This window comes from Lontra canadensis, unplaced genomic scaffold, assembly GCF_010015895.1.
Source record: "Lontra canadensis isolate GAN:19392208 unplaced genomic scaffold, GSC_riverotter_1.0 scaffold48, whole genome shotgun sequence".
Taxonomy (NCBI): Eukaryota; Metazoa; Chordata; class Mammalia; order Carnivora; family Mustelidae; genus Lontra; species Lontra canadensis.
In genome coordinates this window covers 9,317,055-9,339,523 of record NW_022631042.1, presented here as the reverse complement: position 1 = coordinate 9,339,523, position 22,469 = coordinate 9,317,055, and the positions used below count along the sequence as shown (strand labels likewise).

Genomic DNA, 22,469 nt, shown 5'->3' with positions numbered 1-22,469 from the left:
CTAAAATATGTGCCCATTCATTTTAATGTTTGTCAATTGAAATTTTTTTACAGCATTTTGTATTGACTTTCTGTACCTTTTTCTTTTTAACATTGCCATACTTGGCAATTGCCACTTTTAACACTAAATAATATTTTTTTCCTATCTAATTTTTATACAAAGATGTATACTATTTACTGAGATGGGTATTCAGGATGCATTTCAAGTAAAATTTGTTTTTCATATAGCTTTATTGGGCTTATGGTGTCTAGATATTTAGTGCATTCATGTGCATTTATTTGTGAAGGGTGTTGGGTTTTTTGCATGTGCTTAAAAGGCTTACATCTCACATTATATAAATATTATTCTATATTTTGCTTTAGTTTATTTATATTCCAACAATTTATTCTGGAATTTACTTTGTTATGTGTTGTGAGGAATGATCCTAATTAATTTTTTTCCAAATAGTTAATAAATTATCCCAGAATTAAAATAAATAAAACAACACTTATGGGGGAAAATGTTAAATCCAGAGATTTCAGCAATGGCAAATTTTCACAATACTTTTGACACCACTAACGTTGAGAAACCTACAGTGAGTGAATTGATAATCTGTTGAGAGGAGATACACCCCTTGAAGGACAGGACCTTTTTAAATCCTTAAGTGTGACAGAAGTAACTTTTATTTTGGAAGATTCTTCATACAAGAGCCCACTTCAGTCTTTTTGTTTATGTGTTCATATTACATTAAGGGATACCATGTGTCAAGCACTGGGCAAGGCACCAGGGATGCACTGGCAAACAATGGGAGACACAGTCTTCCTTAAGGAAGTTCACAGTTTAGTGGAGAAGGAAGATATTCACCAATAATCACACAAACTTATAACTGTGGCAGTGCCTCATGTAGCAATAAACATTCTTTTGGTAAGCTTCTATTAAATTTGTACTACCATACTAAGATATATTTGGGGGGATACTACAATGAATGAACCGTAGTTTCTTCCCTCAGTTTGTAGTCTATTTGGAACTCAGAAATGCCAACAAATACAATACAATGAGAAAGTGCAGTAGGAGCGTATTCTAGATCTCATGGGCACAGAAAAGAGAATAATCTGCTCTATCTGGAAGTGGGAATAAGAAGGGAAGGCTGAATAAAGGGAATCTTTGCATATGAAAGACAAGGCTAGAGTAGTGCTTACCTAATATTGGAAGCTGTAGCCAATGCAATAAAACAAGAAGAAGATATAACAGGTATTAGATTTGGAAAAGAGATAAAGCTCTCCCTGTTTGCAGTTACAAACTCATCTTCATAGAAAGCCCAAGGAACTCTAAAGGGAAAAGCACAAAAATTAAGAGTTCAAGAAGCTCTGGGTACAAGATCCATATATAAAAATAAACAACCATTTCTAAACATAACGTATAACCAAGCAGAAAAAAATTAAAAAAAAAAAAACAGGAAATAGACTAAAACCCAATACCCAAATAAAACAAAGATTAGAACATTTTAAATGATAGAAAACCATAAAAGGACAAAGAAAATATAGGATGGAGACAAACAGATAAAAGATACCAACAAAATTTTGGAAAATGAAAAGGGAATGGATGAGTAGTAACTAGTCATATTATAAAAAGCTAAAACAAAACTGTCTATGTAGAGAAGGGATTTATTTTCATCATAGAACACAGAAGATTCTGGAACTGGAGAGAAAGCTGCCTCTGCAAGCAAGGAATAGGCAAGAGGATGAAAATAAGGTTATTGGTTAAAATTCTGAATAAGGAACAGACCTCTTTCATCCCACCACCAACAGGAAACTATCCTTCCCATCTTGGCAAGGGACAGGAGGTTTATTTTTTTGGATAACTTGAATCAGAGAGATTGAAGAAGGTCCAGAGATTTCAGGCAGATCGATATGTCTAGTACTTTTTCTTAAGGTATTAAGCAAAAGCCTACCAGTTGAAGGGCGAAAGCCTCGGTCCCTCACCACAGCACCCTTTCATCTTTCAACTCCTAGAATCCTGTAATTGGGCTTCTATCATCCAGAGAAAATGCTGAAAGATTGCTCTCTTAAAAAAAAAAAAAAAAAAAAAAAAGACTTATGAACTGAAATTTGAGGAACTCTGTCATAAGCCAACCAGATCATCTTGCTGACACAAATAACTCAGGCTAACTCAGTCGGTAAAGCATGTGACTCTTGATCTTGGAGTTGGAAGTTCGAGCCCCACATTGGGTGTAGACATTACTTTAAAAAAATAAAGTCTAAAAAAAAAAATAGAAGAAGCAGTAAGCATAGCTAACACAAACCTCTAGAGAGCAGTGTTATATCAGTAACATTGAATATGTTACAATATCAATAAGGCTGAATATGTATATAACAGCATAACCCAGCTACTTCCGGATCTCTATCGCAGAGAAACTCTCACATGTACACACAGAGAGGTGTGTGCAAGTGTTCACAGCAGCATTGCTCATAACTGCAAACAATTGGAAACAATCCAAGTGTCCGTAGACAATAAAATGGATAAATTGTGGTTCATTTGTATAATATTCTATGGTGTTAAAATGACCACACCCTTAACAATAACAACAAAACAAGTTGCAAAATTAATGGCATGATGCCATTTATCGGATTTTTAAGATTTGCAAACAAGCACAGTCAATCCTTGAACAACATGGATTTTAATTTGGTGGGTCCGCTTACATGTAGATTTTTTTGGATAAATATAGTAGAGTACTCTAAGTGTATTTTCTCTTCCTTGTGATTATCTTAATAACAGGTTCTTTTCTCTGGCTTACTTTATTGTGAGAATACAGTGTATAAGATATAAAACATAAAAATAGGGGTACCTGGGTGGCTCAGCTGATTAAGTGACTGCCTTTGGCTCAGGTCATGATCCTGGAGTCCCAGGATGGAGTCCTTCATGGGACTCCCTGCTCTGCAGGGAATCTGCTTCTCCCTCTGACCCTTCTCCACCTCACGCTCTCTCTCATTCTCTCTCTCTCAAATAAATAAAATCTTTTTAAAAAATACAAAATGTGTGTCAATCGATTGTTTATGTTATGGGTGAGGCGTCTGGTGAGCAGTAGGCTATGAGTACTTGAGTTTTGGGGGATCCAAAAGCGAAAAATTAGATTTTCGACTCCACGGGGGGGTGGCGCCCTCACCCCCATGTCGTTCAAGGGTCAATTGTACAATTGGTTGCTTATGAATACATATATATATAGCAAAAATCTAAAAGCATGTGTGGGAATAATCCAAATTCATGACAGTGGTCTCCTCAGGAGGGGAGTAAGATCAGAGAGGGGTATGTGGAAGACATCAACTCTATCTAAAATGTTTTCTTTCTTTTTTAAAAGCCAGAATAAGATACAGTAAAATATTCAGGTTGGACTGAGTTGTGTGCATACAAAAGTATTCTTTGTATTATTCATTAGTTTCACGTGAAGATCTAAATGTTATAGCCAGAAAAGAAAAGAATAAATAGGATTTGTGAGGCTGATTCAGTGGGGACACTATTCTAGAAATGAGCAATTTATGCAAAAACACAAAGGCAGGAACTAGCCTGGTTCCTTAGGGGAGTCACAGATCTTTTGAATTTGCTGAGGAGATTCCTGGGGGGCCAGTGCTGGGGTGGGGGTGTTAGTCAGGAGCAAGGGAAGAGAAGCAATTTCTCATACCGACAAAATTCAACTGTAATTAGGAGGCACTGGGAAGCTGTGGGAGGGTTTTAAGCCCATGACCTTTGAATAAATCCACTCTGACCAAGGGATGGAGAGTGGTTGGAGTCAGTTGAAAAAAGAAGCTGGGACACTAGAATTGACTGGTAGACCTGGGACCACAGGTATCATTTTAAATTGTCTGGAATGAATTTTACTAAGGATTCATACTTCTCCAAAGTAACAATAGACTGCTTCACATACAAAATATAGTAGTAAATACCAAAGCCACTATGCATTTATTTATCGTTCAGGGGGAAAAAAAAAACAGCTGTTATTAAAAGAACTCCAATTCAGAGGTGAGAGGGTTTTGTCATTCTTACTGCATCTCCCATTTAGTCCTTTGGGTGGTTATTAGAAATGAATTTTTACAGTTGTTTTTTTTTTTTTTAATCCAACATGATGGAAACTGATGCTCTCTTTACAGACTCAGAAGACCGTGCAGGGACGGTGGGAAAGTCTGCCAGTCTCCAGTGGCCTTATTACTTTATTTCAGTGTCTGGACCCACTGTCTAGAAATCATGTCAGTACAGCAGAGAAAGAGGAAGTTAAGTCCGAAAACATAACTTTTCATGGAAAGGATACTGGTAGAATAATATATGGAAATATATAGATGTGAATAGTAAAGAGGCACAGAAATGTGCCTAAGAAATATTGCCTCAATAAATCTAGGGACAGTAAACTAACTTACACCAAAGTTAGTACAAGAATCCCTTAATGTTACCATCCAGGGAAAGCAGACATATTGTGGTAAGTCAGATACTTTAACAGAACCTAAGAATCACCTCAATAGAAACTAAATGCCTTTAGCCAAGGTTAAAGAAGAAACTCATTAATTAAAGTCTAATTAGAATCTCTGAATTCTAATATAATTTCTCCCATATTCATATTTTAGATGACTTAAAGTTGATGTTTTGGTCCGCCTCTAAATTTCCAACTGTAACAACATTTATATTCTAGCATATTCCATGTTTGGGGTTTGGTAAAACATCAAAGGAGGACAGCTGGGCTTTGGCTTCTCTCCCTAAGACAAACCCACAGAACCAGAACGTGCCCACATCCCCACAACAGAGAAAACCAGCTTGGGTCCTGGTCCTACAGGTGTTAACTAATTCTCACATAGGTGAGAGAAGGGGCAACTCAGCTTTACCAAATGTCAGACACAGTGGTAGGCATTGACATGGTCATCTCAGAAAAAGTGTTTAATATAGAATAAACTAAAACTTTCCCCCAGAGATATTTCTATTTTAATGAATAGGATTAAACTTCCAGAAATGCTTCAAGATCCAAGAGCATGAGTGTTTTAGTGGTGAAATTTCAAGTATTTGTTGAGGTGATTGAGGTAGATGTTTTGGCAAAAATGCCATTAAAGTCTTCTGCTTGGATCAGATAGCCTGTGAGAGGGGACCTGCCAATCAGTCCACTGGACCCGTTTCAAAGCCTTAGTTCACACAAATGGTGACTTTTTCATATTTTAAGTACCTACAGTGGCATATCTTCCCTCCTTTGCCTTTCACTGCCCTGGTAAGTGAGCCTTTATAATAAAGAACCTGGACCCGAGTCTCCATGGAAAGAGATATTCAGGCACTGTCTCAGGCAGAAACAATTATATCGTTGTGCCCAATCTTTGGAAGGCACATCCTTCTCAAGTCCTTAATATTTCCATGCGTCTTATGATCCCTGTCTGGGCCTGAAGCTTATACAATTTGGTGCACTCTGAACTCAAAATTATAAATGAAAAATTAGGTCACAATGTGAATATTTATTTAGAAAAGGAAAATAAATCACAACATGTTCTAAATGTATACATGTACACAACATATTCCAAATGAAAAAAAATTTAAATTTGAAAGTTGAGAAATACCATAAACATTATCTGGAACTGCCCGAGGTGTGCCTGGGTGGCTCAGTCAGTCTGCCTTCAGCTCAGATAATGTCCCCAGGATCATGGGATCGAACCCCAGGAGAGTCAGTAATCTCTCTAGTTCTTATAAAATTTGGTGATTGGCTTGCTCTTTACTCTCTTCTAGTTTTCATCTTCCCATTTTGTTTGTGTTGTCCTAGTCTTTACAGACTCTGCCTCTCTCCCACTTGAATTATTACAGTAACCAGCCTCTGGTTCTCCTCTGCATCCATTTTGGTCCTTGGTAATCCATTCTTGGAGCAGTGACTGGATGGATCTTTCCTTTTTTCTTTTTTAAGATTTTATGTATTTGATATATATAGAGAGAGTACAAGCAGGGGGAGCGGCAGGCTGAGGGAGAGGGAGAAGCAGACTGCCCGCTGAGCAGGGAACCCCATGCTGGACTCCATCCCAGGACCCTGGGGTCATGACCTGAGTTGAAGGCAGCTTCTTAACCAACTGAGCCACCCAGGCGCCCCTAGATGGATCTTTTCAACATGCAAATATGATCATAACGCCTCCTGCTCAAACTCTTCAAAGAGTTCCCAAAAGCAAAATCCATAACTGACCCACTCGGGTTTTTGTGATCTGGCCCCACCTCTCTCTCCAGCTTTACTTTTTCTGCCCCTGGTCTCTTCGAGCTCCTCCGACAGCGGCAGTGCCCAGGCTTCTTCCAGTTCCTCCACTGCGGGGCGCTACTTGCACTAATCGGGCTTTTGCACATACTAGCTCCTCCCATGTCACCTCCCCCTCTGTTTGTTGACATCCCGATCTGGACTGGATCCGGACTGGATTGTGCACTTAAATGTGTCCATCCATCTGGATTTTGGTTTGCTTGCCTTGAGAGCATTTATCCAAGTTTGCAATTATACTTTTATTAATATGATTACCTAACCAAACTGTCGTCTCCCCCATTAGGCGGCAAATTCCCTGAGAGCAATTTACTGCTGTACTCTCAGTTTCTGCCAGGTAGTATATAAAAAACAATTGTTGTTACAGCAGATAATCTGGTGCTATTTCCAAGAGCACATCAGGGTCGCCTGGGTGGCTCAGTCAGTTCGGTAGGATACTCTCGATTTTGGCTCAGGTGGTGATCTCAGGGTCGTGAGATCCACCCGCGCCCCCCACCCCACCACCTACCCCCGCAGGGCTCCCCGCTCTCTCTGGAGTTTGCTTGAGCTTCTGTCTCTCTCTCTCCATCTGCCCCCTCCCCCTACTCATCTCTCCCCACCCCCAATAAAATAAAATAAAATAAAATAAAATAAAATAAATACACCAGCGCCACTTACGGGCTTATTTCAGCCCCTAGAAATGCGTATCTCAGGCCCTGTTCCAGACCTCCTGAATTAGAATCTGCATTTCTTTTCTTTTTTTTTTTAGGAATCTGCATTTTTAACAAGATCCCCAGGTGATTGGTATCTGCATTATAGTTGAAGTACTGGGCTCCCAGCCATGCATGTGACAAGATCATCTCATACAGTGGCAAAGACCAAGTGTCAAAGGTGTGGCACCAGAAAGGTCTGTCACAGAAGCCCAGTTCCCCCGCTTAGTGTGTCATTCTGTTAGGATTTATTCAGAGATGTTCAAAGCCTGAAGAAGAGCAAAACTGGTTTTACATATATGCGCAGATGTCAGTGATGCCTCAGCTCAGGATTCGGGGCTCCCTGAAGACACCTTTTTATTTCCAGCTTTTCTTCCTTCGGGGCCGGAAGGACAGCACGGGTGCCCCTAGGGTGATGCCTGGCCTCCGCTCTGGAGGTGGCGTCTGCTTGTCAGCCCTCAGTGGTGTCTCCAGGTGCACTTTTCTTCTTTAAGCCTAGTTGCCAAATAGCCCAAAAAGCCCAAGTACTCACACCCACTGTGTGAGTAGAGTGTGCACGCGCAGAAATGCGCAAAGCGGAAAAGAAGTCGACGCTGGTGAACCAACTGTAACCCTCACTAGGACATAAAACCAGGGGCAAGTTGTTATGTTGAAATCATTTCTACCACTCACCTTCGAGGATTTAGGCCCTCAGGCTGTGGGGCCCTCTTGCAACTCAGTTGTTAGAAACAAAACAGGGGGGAGGGGCGCCTGGGGGACTCCATCGTTAAGCCTCTGCCTTGGGCTTGGGTCATGATCCCGGGGTCCTGTTGGGCCCCCCGCAGTATCCCGCTCCCTGCTCAGAGGGAAGTCGGCTTCCCCTCTCCCACTCCCCCTGCTTGTGTTCCCTCTCTCTGTCAAATAAATAAAATCTTTAAAACACACACACACACACACACACACACACACACACACAGGTTCTTTCCCTCTTCTCTTCCTCCTTCTCTCCTTTCCTCTTTTATTCGTCTTTCTCTCCGTTCTTTCATTCCATTCTCAGTTTTCCCCCTCTGGTACATTGTTTTCTCTCAAATAGAATGCTTTGTTCCTTTACTTAATTTTTTCTTTTTTTTTTTTTTTTAAGGTGTTTCGTAAATTCTAACTAGAATTCCTGAAACAGAATCTGTCACACTTGGCCTTGTTGCACGAGTCAGTATTGGCAAGAAAAAGTGTTCATCGAAGGTAACTCAGCAAAGCATTTTTTTTTTTTAAAGACTGTCATTCTGCATCCCCATGTTCGCTGTCAAGTCTGAGTCTCCATAATCACTGTATGTGAGAATATATGTTAGGATGTTTTCATTTTAAAACTAATAAGCAATGATTCCTACTTGAATACTGTATCGCTTGTTTATCGTGCTTTCTTCAGCCTCCACCCTCTAAATTTGTCTCTTAGGCCACCTGTAAGCTACACGAATCCCCTCTTGAGTTCGTGGGCCGTGGGAGGTGAAAGTGGAGTGTCAGCTCCGTAACCTTTGGGGGCTGGACAAGCAGAGCATTAGCAGCCAAGCACGCTCCCGCAGTCGTTTGAGAGGACACCTCGGGCTCTCCCGGTCAGCGGGCAGAGAGCGGCGCGGCGCGGGGCGGGGCGGGGCGGCGCGGGGCGGGGCGGGGCGGCGCGGGGCGGGGCGGCGCGGGGCGGGGCCGACTTGGGTTGGGGGCGCGGCGCCTGGCCCCACAGTGGGTCGGCACCTCCTCCGAGACCCGCGCACCGAGGAAGCAGAGCGACGTCGTGGCGGCAGGGGCTTCGGAGCGCGGGGGCGCGGCGGCTCGGCCCTGGGCAGCCCTGGGCAGCGCCGGCCGGTGAGTGCGCGCGAGGGGGCGCGGGGCCGGGAGGAGGGGGCGCGCGGCCGGGAGGAGGGGGCGCGGGGCCGGGGGGAGGGGGCGCGGGGCCGGCGGGAGGGGGCGCGGGGCCGGGCGCTCGGGAGGGCAGGACAGGCGAGGACGCGCACGGAGCGCTGAGGGCCGTGCCTCGGCGCGACCCGCGGCTGGGGCTCTTGGCCGTCCTCTCTGCGGTCTCTCGGGCTGATCTCTCCGGCTCTCGGGCTCTCACTCCTTCCTAACACTAACAGGCAACAAGTGAGACTTGCCGCACCGCACGCTCTCCGAGCGCTAACAGGCTCGGGTCTGAGGAAGGGCTTTCCTCTGGAGACGCCTCCCCCCACCCCCTCAGTGGCTGCGGACAGACTCGGCCAGACGTTCGCCTCCGCTAGCTTCTCACCCAACCTTCGCTCTTCGCCGCTTCTCCAGCGCTCCCAGTGCCCCGCAGACACTCAGCCCTGCCCCGCCGAGGCCCGTATCTTCTCGGTTCTCGCCTATCGGTTTCCCGTTCGGTTTCTAAATCTCGTTACCGCCTGTGGCCTCGGCGCTGGGACCGCGCGCTGCCTGCGGGGCCGCCGGGTGCCCGGCCAGGGGAGCTGTGGTTCGGAGGCTGGGAAGCAGCCGGCAGAGTCTGGCCGTGTCCGCAGCTCGGTGAAGGCGACGAGCCTTCCTGATTTACCATTTGGTGTCGGCGGCCTCCTGCCTGAAACTCCGCTCCCCGCTAAACACCTGCGGTGCGGGGCGCGCTGCCGCTGTAGCGGGTCTGCTGCTGCGGCCCCTGCGAGCCCCTGCGAGCCCCTCACGCATACTTAGGAAAGACCATGGCTCAGGAAGCCGGTTAACACGCAGTGACCGCCTCTCGGAGTGGGCTCTCTGGGCCAGGGGGGCAGGGGACGCATGCTGGGCCTTCTCGGTGGAGGTCAGGCCCGCGGAGGTGGAAAACCTGCACCGGGGTCTGGCAGCTGTCGTGGACGCTGTGGGGAAGGGGGCGAAGGTTCTTCCCCTCACCCTGGTCAGTTTGGGGTCTACAGCTGGTAAATTCTGAACGGACGCTCTAGCCACAGAAATGGTAATTCGGTGTGGGGGGGGAAACATTGAGATTCAGCTTTTTCTTATCTAAGAAACTGGGAACAATGTGCATTAGCTATAAATGCACATAATATGCATCATTGAGGGTAAGCTTGGAAATAGAGGGGAAGTTGAATATGTACGTAAGTAGGAGCGTTTTTGAAATGAAGTTTGGAGTAGGTTTTTGCCAGGCAACCCTAATTACTGTAGCATTTATTTGTTCAGAAGACTTTCAGGTGGGAGACCAGAGGCAGGCAAGAGAAATTCAGACTAATTTGCATTAGAAAAAAAGCTGAGAGTGAAGAATTCGTAGGTAAGGTTGCTGTGACTGATACCTTAAGTGCACTGCTGGAGAGCGTTCTGCTCTGTTAGGTAACACCCGAAGCCCCAATCCTGTTACGTAGCATTTCTTTTTTTCTCCCTTTAACTACCCTGAAACTATACAGGGTTACAAGTTCCTCATTAATTTATGAGCGATACCAAAGAATTGACTCAATCCAGCAAGTATTCGAGCACCTTCCCTGTGTGAGGCACTTTGCTAAGAGCTGCAGAAGAATGGAAGGTAGAGGAATTTTCCAGTGAAAACCACAGCAAAACAATGGACCCCCTTGTCAGGTGTAGATGAGGTTTGCACTGCCTCTGCAATTTAAATCAAAACAAAGAGACAACTGCCTGTTTTCTTCTAGGAGTTTTATGGTTTCAGGCCTCACACTTAAAGTCTTTGATCGTTTTGAGTTCATGGCTGTGTGTGATGTGAGAAGATGGGCCAGTTTCATTCTATTGCATGTGGCTGTCCAGTGTTCCCAGCATCATTTGTGGAAAAGACTGTTTTTTCCCCATTGTGTATTCTTGCCTGCTTTGTTATAGATTAACTGACCACTCAAGTGTGGATTTCCTTCTGGGCTCTCTACTCTGTTCTGTTAAGCTTTGTGTCTGTTTGTTTGCTAGTACCATACTGTTTGATGTCTACAGCTTTGTAGTGGAGCTTGAAATCTGGGAAAACTAAGTTGACTTTTCATCTCATTCTAAATGCCATGTGAGTGCCCTGATAGCTTGGTCACTTTGTAGTTTTTCTACCAGTGCAGGTCGTCTGCATTTTATTCAAAATAAAAGATTTTCTAGGAACTGTAACTAAATAAGAAGGTATGTCCATTTTCCCTAGTGTTTGCACTGTCATTGAGTTAATATAGTCAAAATCAACAACAAAAATGAGGGGATGGTGATTTTCCTTTGGTTTCGAATTAGTGAAATTGTGCAGAAAAGAAGACAAGGTCACCATGGGTAAATGTAGTCCTCTGGTGCTTCCCATATTCTATTTTATCTAAGTTCTTTCCTTTTGGGAGATACCTCCAATTTCATGAAGTCCTTCAATTCTTCTTTTGGAAGACAGCTCCAGAGACCAGTCTCAGGAAGTCTTCCATTGTGGATACGAGCAATCATCAAGTACACCATCTCTTCAACTTCACCCTTGCGAACAACTGTATTGGGGGAGGAGGTGGGGGGAGGCAACAGGTCTTTTTAAAAATCTGGCCAAAGCTACGTTATCCCTAGAAAAAACACACACCACTCAAAATATTTTTCAGATGAATAAGACCTCCCTTTAGAACAGGGGCAGTGATTTAGTCAGGGAAATGGAAATGAAGTGAGGATATGGGTAAATCCACAAACTGAGTGGTTAGGACTTAATTTACTTTGGAATGGAATAAATACTTGGTCTTCTGTATAAGAGTTCTGTAAATAGGAAGTAATAATTGTATTATTTGTAAAAAGCTAAAGACAGTAGTCCTATTAATTTCTTAGTCAATATCAGCTTGTATCTTAAATGTTATGAATCCCATTTTTAAATTTTTTCTTGTCCTTCTCAAGAAAAGTGCTTCTGAGACTTTTCTCCCAGTGCTGATGCCCCATTCAGGGCACTTTCTCACAAACCAACTTTTGTAACCACGAATTGTTCACGATGGGAATGGTTCAATTCAAACTTTGAACTTGCTCTCTCACACATACTCATGTTCACCTCTGGGAAGGAGGGGTGTGTGTGTGTGTGTGTGGTATTACATAACTATCATATTCAGTATAAACCACTGTGATGGGGCGCCCGGGTGGCTCAGTGGGTTAAAGCCTCTGCCTTCGGCTCAGGTCATGATCACAGGGTCTTGGGATTGAGCCCCACATCAGCCTCTCTGCTCAGCAGGGAGCCAGCTTCCCTTCCTCTCTCTCTGCCTGCCTGTCTACTTGTGATCTCTGTCTCAAATAAATAAAATCTTAAAAAAAAAAAAAAAACCACTGTGATAGCAGTAGTTGCGTCTTGGGAGAGAGTTGGTTGGTTATTAGGAATCAGCATCAGGAAACATTTTGGACGTAACTTCTTTCAAAGAACAAACCAGCAACCACTGGATTAACTTTCCTTTCTTCTGTCCTAGGGCCGAGGAGCAAGCTCTCCCTGCTCCAGCTCTCAGCCCTACAAATTACAGTTTCACTGAATTGTACCGGACCTCTCATCTGGGGACCTGTCCCCTGCCCTCCGTGTTGTACATTGGACTCGGGTAGGTAGAGAGCCACCTGGCAGTAGGAAACTGGGAAAGTGGGTCATAGGTTGTGATGGATTTGATGAGGAGCACGGGATTTCTTAACGCTTCCAGAGTCCTGAATCGTACACCACAATTTGGAAGAAAAGGGTAAGAGAGAAGATGCCAGAAGCAGCACAGCTTACTTTCTCTTTTTTTAACTTGGATCAGGACCAGCCTAAATGATCTTTAGATATGAAGCAGCTTTGACTTATCTTACTGAGTGACAGCTATGGAGTTGGTCACAACCTTAGAATGCCACTGGTAGACATTAATTGGATGAGTAAACTGGTGGAAATCATGGTTTTATTTTTGTTAATATTTTATTTATTTATTTGAGAGAGACAAAGTAAGAGAGAGGGAGAGCAGAGAGAGAGGCAGACTCCCTGCTGAGCAGGAATTTCCCCCCACCCCAACATGGGGCTTGATCCCAGGACTCTGGGATCATAACCTGAGCTGAAGGCAGACACTTAACCGACTGAGCCAGCCACCCAGGTGCCCTGAGATCACGGTTTTAATCCAAGCTCTGACCTTAACTAGGTATGTGATCTTGGACAAGTAACAAGTCAATTAGGTTCTTTGGACATTCATTTTTTTCTGTGTCATATGGGATCAGTGATTCTCAACTACTAAAGTATAATTCTGTGCATTTGAATCAGAGGGAGAGTTTATAAAAAAGAAAAGTGCTGGGTCAGAGATTTTGATTTAACTGGACTGGGGCATCTAGACATCTCTCTCTTTCAAAAGCCTCCCCGTCCCCCTACCAGGAAATACTAATATCCAGCCAAGATTGAAAATCACTGGGTTAAATAATCACCAACAACTGATTCTAAGATTATGTCACCTGAAGATAGAAAGCAGCCCCATAAAATCCCTTCTATCATAGCCTGGCCCAGGATTACATAGACTCAGTGGTAACCAAGCCTAACATGCCTTCCTTAGAAGCAATCCCTGTCAGGTGACTTCAGTTTATGCAGGAAGGTGCTGTGCCTTCTCACTGGTTCAGTATTCCCACAATGCTTTACGAGTCCTTAACACCCAGTACGTTTTGATGGACTGAACTTGGTGTAATTCTGCCTATCCAAGATGATTAACTGTTCCTAAATGTCCCCAGAGATGATTATCTCTCTCTTCTGGGTATCCATGCCAGTGTTCAATAGCCTGTTGAAATTTTTTCCTAGAAGTGATCTGTGACTGGTAGGGGTATGGGAGAAAAGTGTCAGCAAAGGATAAAGATGATGACCTTGATTGTTGCTGAAATGTGAGCTTCTGTGTCCAAACTAAGATAAAAAAGTTGATCCTCACACCTTCTCAGGTAGTTGTAGACTCTCCAGTTACCAGAAGTGGGACAGGAAAAAAAGAGCATATTGTTTACCTTAATCATTTGTTTGGGACCCAGTCTTGTTGCCATTACATTGTTAATTCTGTAGAGGTTCACACTTTGAAAATTATTCTTAGACTTAAAGATAAAACTTATTGTAATCCATGAAATTTATTTATTTTATCCTACTCTTTTTTCTCCTACTCCCCTTCACATCCCAAAACACCTAGAAGAAGATAAAAACTATGTATTTTTGACTGTCAGAGCAGTAAAAGAGAAATGGACATGAGTTGACAAAAGATAGAAAGGCATTAAGGAGGAAACCTCGAACAAGGGAAAGAAGGCCCATGGATTACAAGGAGCTACACTTAATTTCTTTTCTCTACTCTTCACCTTAGAGCTGCTCCAAGTTTATTCTCAGGCATTCCAAAATTCAAGCAAATCATTGTATTTCACATGCTGTGTGTTGAAAAATACGGACTTGTGGCCCATGATTCCAGCATGTTCCCTGCTGTCTTCCAAACGTGGTGGATAGAGCGTGTCTCCGTAGGTGAACTGGCAGGCTGGACACACTTGGTCTCATCCAGCATTGGCCAATCCCAGGACCTGGGCTAATTCCAAATAATGTCTTGGGTTGGGGAATGTATTTTTTTCTTAGCTTAGGAAAGCTACTGACACCAGAGTGCTTTACCTTTGTGTTTGACAGGAAAAGGCCTTACATGGTATCAAAAATCTAATGGAGACCTACAGAACGAGCTCAGCCCCCAGCCCTTTCCATCTGCCTAGAGAGGTTACATCCCTGCCATTTAAAAAAAAAAAAAAAAGATCTTGTATTGGATTCATTTTTATATGTTTATTATTGATCATTAGTCTCAAATATTTAATAATATTGGGCATATGCTGTTTCATTATTTCATAATTTATTCTTTACCTTCTTCTTAAATAAATTAAGAGTAAATGTGGGGCACCTGGCTGGCTCAGGTGGAGATTGTGACTCTTGATTTCACGGTTATGTGTTCGAGTCCCACATAGGGTGCAGAGATTACTTAAAATCTTTAAAAGCAAGATAGAGGAGTAAATGGACTCTGAAAAGATGGGTTTTGTCCTCATAACTTTAAGTTAAAACTCTAAGTAAAAGTCTTAATTATTAACTCAAATGTCCAGTTATGTGTTTAAGCATTGTTCCTCCCACAAACCTAATTTTTGAAGTTAGTATTGTTAGGGTTGTTCTGGTCCCTAGGATAATAATTCATTTGCTTTTTTTTTTTTTTTTTAAGATTTTATTTATTTATTTGACAGAGGAGTAGGTAGAGAGGCAGGCAGAGAGAGTCCTCCTCTCCTCCCCGCTGAGCAGAGAGCCTGACATGGGGCTCCATCCCAGGGCCCTGGGATCATGACCTGAGCCGAAGGCAGAGGCCTTAACCCACTGAGCCACCCAGGTGCCCCTCATTTGCTTTTTACATCTTTACTCCCTCAAAACAATTAAATGTTGCAAGGTAATCTGAAAAGAATCTCCAGTGGAAATGTTGCAAGGTAATTAGAAATGATAAAATTTTCTTAACTAGACCCTGTCTGATCGAACACTTTTAACAACAGAGTCTAAAGCTAGCAGGGGTTTTCATTTCTTCTTTTCTTCCTCAGTTCACTCTTTCATTCAACAAATGACCATTGAATTCCTGTTCTGTGCCTGTCCCCTTTTGGCTTTCATTCTCATGAAGGGAAGAGATCAGACAGAAAATGAATTAATGTACAGTGTGAGTCAGAGAGTGATGTGTGCTATGAGTAAAAATAAAGCTGGGAAGAAGGCAGTGGAGGGGCTGGTTGTGCAATTTTTGAAATAAGATAGTTAGGAAAAGCTTCAGCTGAGAGAATGATGTTGAGCACAGACTTGAAGGTGGTGACGGAGAAGGTTCTGGGGAGCTCTGGGGCAGGAGTCGCGTGCATGCCTGGCACACAGCAGGGAGATCCCCGTGGCTAGAGCAGAGTGACAAGGTGGGGAGTAGGAGGAAATGAAAGTGGCGGGTGTGGGGCAGGAGCCTGGGAGAATGCTGAAGATGGAATGGGGCCTTTTAGGACCTTTTCAGGGGGGTTCTTGTGAAGGGATAGGAAGATGAGGTTTCTTACTGTTCAGTCAAAATTCCAGCAGCCCTGTGATCTGTTTCTCTGTTTCTTCTTTGTTACAACCTCCTGGTCGTCTCCAGCTTTCCCTTCCTCACCAATAAGCCCCAACCCATTCTTTCCCTTGGGATTCCTTTCTCCCCAAGGCTGGCCATGAAGTGGGATTCAGCCTCCCATTCTCCTTGCTGGCTTGGTACCCTTCAGGTGAGGCTCTCCCTTCCTTTTTAAAAAATGCACTACTAGGGGGCGCCCGGGTGCTTAGTCCGTTAAGCATCTGCCTTCAGCTTGGGTCATGATCCCAGGATCCTGAGATTGAGCCCCGCATAAGGCTCCCTGATCAGAGGTGAGTCTGCTTCTCCCTCTGCCTGCTGCCCCTCCCCCTGCTTGTGGGCGCGCGCGCGCTCTCTCTCTCTCTCTCTCTCTCTCTGTCTCTCTGTGTCAAATAAATAAATATAAATCTTTAAAAATAAAAAATAAAAGAATGCACTACTAATTGGTAAAGAATAAAAACTGTCAGGTACTATCAAAGCCAACAATGGTGAGAGAAGTTAATAAATGTATGCAAAATATATCTTGGTTTCTCCTGTAGCCCAGGCAGAAAGGGGCCGCACTGCTGGTTGGCTGAATTTAGTCTGCGTGTTTTGTTGGGTCTGCACGTGGTTTTATAAATACTTGTGTAACATTGAAAAGGTGATAGTTTTGTCAAAATGTTGTTTCAAGTTCTCTTTAGAAATTGGATGTTCTGGGGCACCTGGGTGGCTCAGTGGGTTAAAGCCTCTGCCTTTAGCTCAGGTCATGATCCCAGGGTCCTGGGACTGAACACTGCATCGGGCTCTCTGCTCAGCAGGGAGCCTGCTTCCCCTTCTCTCTCTCTGCCTGCCTCTCTGCCTACTTGTGATCTCTGTCAAATAAATAAATAAAAAATCTTAAAAAAAAAAATTGGATGTTCTGTTTATATGAAGTTGTGGAATGCAGAGCCTGGGTGGCTCGGTCAGTTGAGCATCCAACTCTTGGTTTCCGTTCAGGTTATGATTCAGGGTCCTAAGATCCAGTCCCACTTTGGGCTCTGCGCTCAGTGTGGTGTCTCCATAAGTTTCTCTCTCCCTCTCCCTCTGCTCCTCTGCCTCCCCACCTCCCCACCTCCCCCTACACTCTTTCTCTCAAATAAATAAATATATAAATATCTCAAATATAAATATATATTTATATATTATTTATATCATAAATTATATTTTATATATAACATATATTTAATTACATATATCTAAATATATAATAAATAAGTATATCAAATAAATAATAAAAGTTATAGAATAGGCAAAACTAATCTTTGGTGATTTTAGGGATATGGCAGGGATTAACTAGATATGAGCCCAAGGAAAATTTCTGGTTGATGAGAAGGTTCTATTTATAATAGTCTGAAATGCACAGTGGAGCTCATTAAACCACATACTAATGTAGGCAGCTCACTGTATGTAAATTGAACCTGAATGTAAAGAAAATTTTTAAATGGAAGCCAGTATTCAGCCAGAGCTGGGTGGGAGCTAACTACTTTGGGTTGGCACAGGCTCTCTGGGTCACTTCAGTCCTTGTCATTACCCACCGGGCCCCTTGAGGGTGATTCCCACAGCAGGCGCTCAGTGGCTCTGGTTTCAGCTGCCACTGGGGACCTGGTATGTTAACTGACAACAGAAAATATAGTACCTGCCTCTAGGGTTATACGTGAAGCAGGTAACAAAAACAAACCTGATAGCTTAGATCAGTCAAGCAGAGTATCCACATCTCTCTCTCAGTTAGTGGTGTTCTCAAACCTGGGGTTCTGAGAGGTCTCTGAACATAACTGTCACTCTTCAACCAAGAGTCTCCTGTGTTTGCAGACACTTTCTCTGAGAGGATTCAAAAAGTCCTGTGTACTCCTATCTTCAGCACTTACAGCTTGGTTTTATTACGTTTGTTAAAAAAATAATAGTGTGTACTGTGGAAATCCTAGAAAGTACAGATTAAAATAAAATTACTCTTCCACCATCCAAATGTAACCTCTATTTACAGTTTTGTGGTAAATGCTTTCAAATCCTTCTCCATACTTCTATGCATTTTATATTAAAAATGTGTTTGATTGGGGTGCCTGGGTGGCTCAGTGGGTTAAGACTCTTCTGCCTTTGGCTCAGGTCATGATCTCAGAGTCCTGGGATCGAGCCCCCCCAGTCAGGCTCTCTGCTCAGCAGGGAGCCTGCTTCCCCCTCTATCTCTGCCTGCTGCTCTGCCTACTTGTAATCTCTCTCTCTCTCTCTCTCTCTGTCAAATAAATAAATAAAATTTAAAAAAAAAAGAAATCTAGTATAACACTATGTTAACTGTACTGGAATTTTTAAAAGTTTAAGAAATCAGTTAAAGAGACATATATATATGCTAGAAAAGATGAAAAAACATAAAGCAGTCCAGTAAGTCCAATATCAACCTATTGCTACTCTAGAAAGAAAAAATCAAAATAAGAATGGAGGGAAAGAGATTGACGAGGAACTATTAGGAAAAAATTCCTGTAGTTGAGGAGATAAAAAAGATCCATCCAGTGAATGGAAAAAACATCCTTACAGACATACAGTCATTATATAATTTCAGAGTCAAGAATACAGCAAGTCTCCTAAAATTAGTTTCTAAAAGGGAAGATGAAATTACTTAAGATTGACATAAAGTTTCTCATCAAAGAACTGGACACTAAAATGTAATAAAGCAATGCATTCAAAATTATAAGGGAAGGGGCACTTAGTCGGTTAAGGGACCAACTCTTGATTTCAGCTCAGTTCATGATCTCAGGGTCATGAGATCAAGCCCTACCTTGGGCTTAGTGCTGAGCATGGAGCCTGCTTAAGATTCTCTTTCCCTCTCACTTTGTCCCTTTCCCTGGTCACACACACTCTCTAAAAAATAATGAAATAAATTTAAAAATTATGAGGAAAATGTTTTGAACTTAAAATTCTATTCCCAGTGAAATTATCCAGTAGGTGTGAGGATGACATGAAGACATTTTTGGGCATTCAAAGATTCAAAGGACCCTTTCTGATCAATTACCTAAGGATGTGCTCCAGCAAAATGAGGCTAGAAAATGAGAAGGAGGAAAATGTGAATAAGAGTGTAACTCCCCAAGTGCAATTAAAATAAATCCTATGCTGACAGAGGTCCACCAAACTTAGAAAGAAATTAATACAAATTAGGTCAAGTAATCAGTGAGCTCCAGGACGAATGACTTTAATTCTATTCAATGGATAGAACCAGTAATGAACAATTTTAATGTAGTTATAATAATGGGACTTCTGGCAACATGAAGGACTAAGCTGACACTTATGTACAAACACACAAAAGCAAAAGATAAACGTTAAATAAAGTTAAACTTAGGGACGCCTGGGTGACTCAGGAGGTTAAGCCTCTGCCTTCGGCTCAGGTCATGATCTCAAGGTCCTGGGATCGAGCCCCACATCGGGTTCTCTGCTCAGCAGGGAGCCTGCTCCCCCCCTTTCTCTGCCTGCCTCTCTGCCTACTTGTGATCTCTCTGTCAAATAAATAAATAAAAATCTTTAATAAATAAATAAAGTTAAACTTAACTTTAAATAAAGACTAGTAGAAGAATGCAGAAAAATGTTTTGTAAGAGCAGCGAGTGCAGGCTTATTGTTAGCACAACCTGTAGGAGTTTCTCTGTGGGCTATAGATCCTAGGGTGAAGGGATGCAGTTGTACCCTGGAAAGAGGACATGGCCTCAGGCCTAAAGAGACGAGGAACCACCCCTTCTACCATTTAATGTGAGCTCACTATTTTAAAAACCTGCCAACTGGGGCATGTGGGTGGCTCAGTCAGTTAAGTGTCTGCCTTTGGCTCAGGTCATGATCTCAGAGTCCCAGGATGAAGCCCTGCGTCAGGCTCTCTGCTTTTTGGAGAGTCTGCTTCTCCCTTTCTCTCTGACCCTCCCACCTCTCATGCTCACTCGCTCTCCTGCTCTCTTTCAAATAAATAAATAAAGTCTTTAAATAAAAATAAGATGAAATATGGTCCATTAAAAAAAAGAAAAACCTGCCAGCAACCACAAGGAAGTATCAGCAAAGAAAACAAATAGAAGAATTAGATCCTCGAGAATATAAAATAATGGAAATACAGTAACAAAATCTTAAGTGTGTTAAAAATTCTTAAAGAGAGAAAAAGAATGCAAAACAAGGAAAAATAGTACACTATGAGAAAAAGAACAGCATATTTCAAAAAGAAGGTATAGAAGTAAAAAATCCAGACACTGAATTTTTTAAATTAATGTTCTAGCTAAACAACGTATTAGAGCCAAAGGTGAATTAAGTAAATCAGAAGTGAAATCTGAGAAAATTGCCTGGAATCAGGTCATTGAGATAAAAAGATGGGAAATGTCAGAGCTTAAAAAACACAATGATATAATGAGAAGTTCCAGCAAATGTCTAATAGAAATTTCAGAAGATGTAAGGGAAGGAATTTTCCTTTATTTGTTCCATAAGTAAACAAATTTAAATAGTAATACAGGGAGGCCTGGGTGGCTTATTGGTTAAGCGTCTGCCTTCTGCTCAGGTCATGATCCGGGAGTCCTGGGACCAAGCCCCACATGGGGCTCCCTGCTCAGGGAGCCTAACCCTCCCCCTACTCATGCTCTCTCTAGCTCTCTCTCACACATGCTTTCTCTCTCTCTCTCAAATAGATAATTTTTTTTTAAAAATAGTAATACAATTTAGCAAAAATAATGGGAAGTAAGAAAATTTAATATTCATATTTAATGGTTATACATTCACAGATGTCTAAATTCAATGATTTATCATTCTGTTACTTAGAATAGTAGTTCTCAAACCTTTTTAATATTTTTTAAAATTTTTTATTTAAATTCAATTTAGTTAACATACATATTATTAGTTTCAGGAGTAACATATTAGTTTCAGGAGTAGAATGTAGTGATTTCTCAGTTGCGTGTAACACCCAGTGCTCATTACGTCGTCTGTCTTCCTTAATGCCCATCACCCACTTACCCCATCACCCCAGCAATCCTCAGTTTGTTCCCTGTAGTTAAGAGTCTCTTATGGGTTGCCTCCCTCTGTTTTTTATCTTATTTTATTTTCCTTTCCTTCCCTTCATCTATTTTTGTTTTTAAATTCCACATATCAGTGAAATCATGATATTTGTCTTTCTCTGACTGAATTATTTCACTTAGCATAATACCCTTTAGTTCTATCCACGTCATTGCAAATGGCAAGATTTCATTTTTTTTTATTACTGAGTAATATTCCGTTGTGTATGTATATACCACAACTCCTTTACCCATTCATCTGTCGATGGACACCTGGGCTGTTTCTATAGTTTGGCTACAGTGGACATTGCTGCTATAAACATTCGGGTGCATGTGGCTTTTCGAATCACTATTTTTGTATCCTTTGGATAAATACCTAGTAGTGCATTTGCTGGGTCAGAGGGTAGTTCTGTTTTTAACCTTTTTTTTTTTTTAAGATTTTATTTATTTGTTTGTCAAAGAGAGAGCACAGCAGGGGGAGTGGCAGGCAGAGGGAGGGGGGAGAAGCTGACTCTCTGCTGAGCAGGGAGCTGGACGCGGGGCTCGATCCCAGGACCCTAGGATCATGTCTTGAATTGAAGGCTGACACCCAACCAACTGAGCCACCCAGGTGTCCCCTGTTTTTAACTTTTTGAGGAAGTAGTTCTCAACCTTAGAGATTTGGAAATGTGTCAAAGTGACTAAAGGATGCTGCTAGCATTTAGCATCAGGGACAGAGATGCTAAATGCACAGGAGAGTTCCATGCAACACAAGTCCCACCCAGAATACTAATAGCACTTATTAAAATGCTGATGTAGAGTTCAAAATAAATCCACCAGAGGAACTAAGAAAAAAATGATTTTAAGAAAATAGTTGCTTCAAGGAATAAGGCTACCTTTGGGGAGAAGAGGGGTGGGATACTGCTGCTTTTCTGAACTAACCCTCCTATAGTATTTGCAGTTTTATTCTGTCTGTATTATTATGACCTGAATTTACCATTTTAGAAAAAGAAATGACTGGTAAACCAGTAGATTCTTCTTCTGTTTTTACTTAAAGTTCAGAATTTTTTTTTTAGATTTTTTTTTTTTAATTTGACAGAGATATCATAAGCAGGCAGAGAGAGAGGGGGAAGCTTCTCCCTGCTGAGCAGAGAGCCCAATGTGGGGCTTGTCCCAGGACCCTGAGATCATGACCTGAGCCGAAGGCAGAGGCTTAACCCACTGACTCACCCAGGCACCCCTGGAATTTTTTTTTTTTTTTAGATTTTATTTATTTATTTGACAGAGATCACAAGTAGGCAGAGAGGCAGGTAGAGAAGGGGAAGCAGGCTCCCTGCTGAGCAGAGAAGCCAATGTGGGGCTCGATCTCAGGACCCTGAGATCATGACCTAAGCCAAAGGCAGAAGCTTAACTCACTGAGCCACCCAGGCACCCCTACCCTGGAATTTTTTTTTAAGAGTTTATTTATTTGACAGAACACAAGCACGAAGCACTGAGTGGAGATCTGACCTGAGCTGAAGGCAGACACTTAAGTGACAGAGCTACCCAGGGAGCCCTCAGAACTTTTTTTTTCTTTTTTTT

At 42.4% G+C, this 22,469-nt stretch overlaps 1 protein-coding gene across 4 annotated transcripts in view; it reads left to right on the top strand.

The window, feature by feature from the left end:
* The first annotated feature begins 8,708 nt into the window (after window positions 1-8,708).
* SLC26A5 (solute carrier family 26 member 5) overlaps window positions 8,709-22,469 on the top strand; it is a 53,921-nt gene continuing 40,160 nt past the window's right edge. For 3 of the 4 annotated variants that reach the window (XM_032873309.1, XM_032873312.1, XM_032873310.1), the window contains exons 1-2: window positions 8,709-8,754; window positions 12,261-12,383. The gene's annotated coding sequence lies outside the window, so the exon portion shown is untranslated. The remainder of the gene's footprint in view (window positions 8,755-12,260; window positions 12,384-22,469) is intronic. The other variant, XM_032873311.1, reaches the window with a different exon arrangement.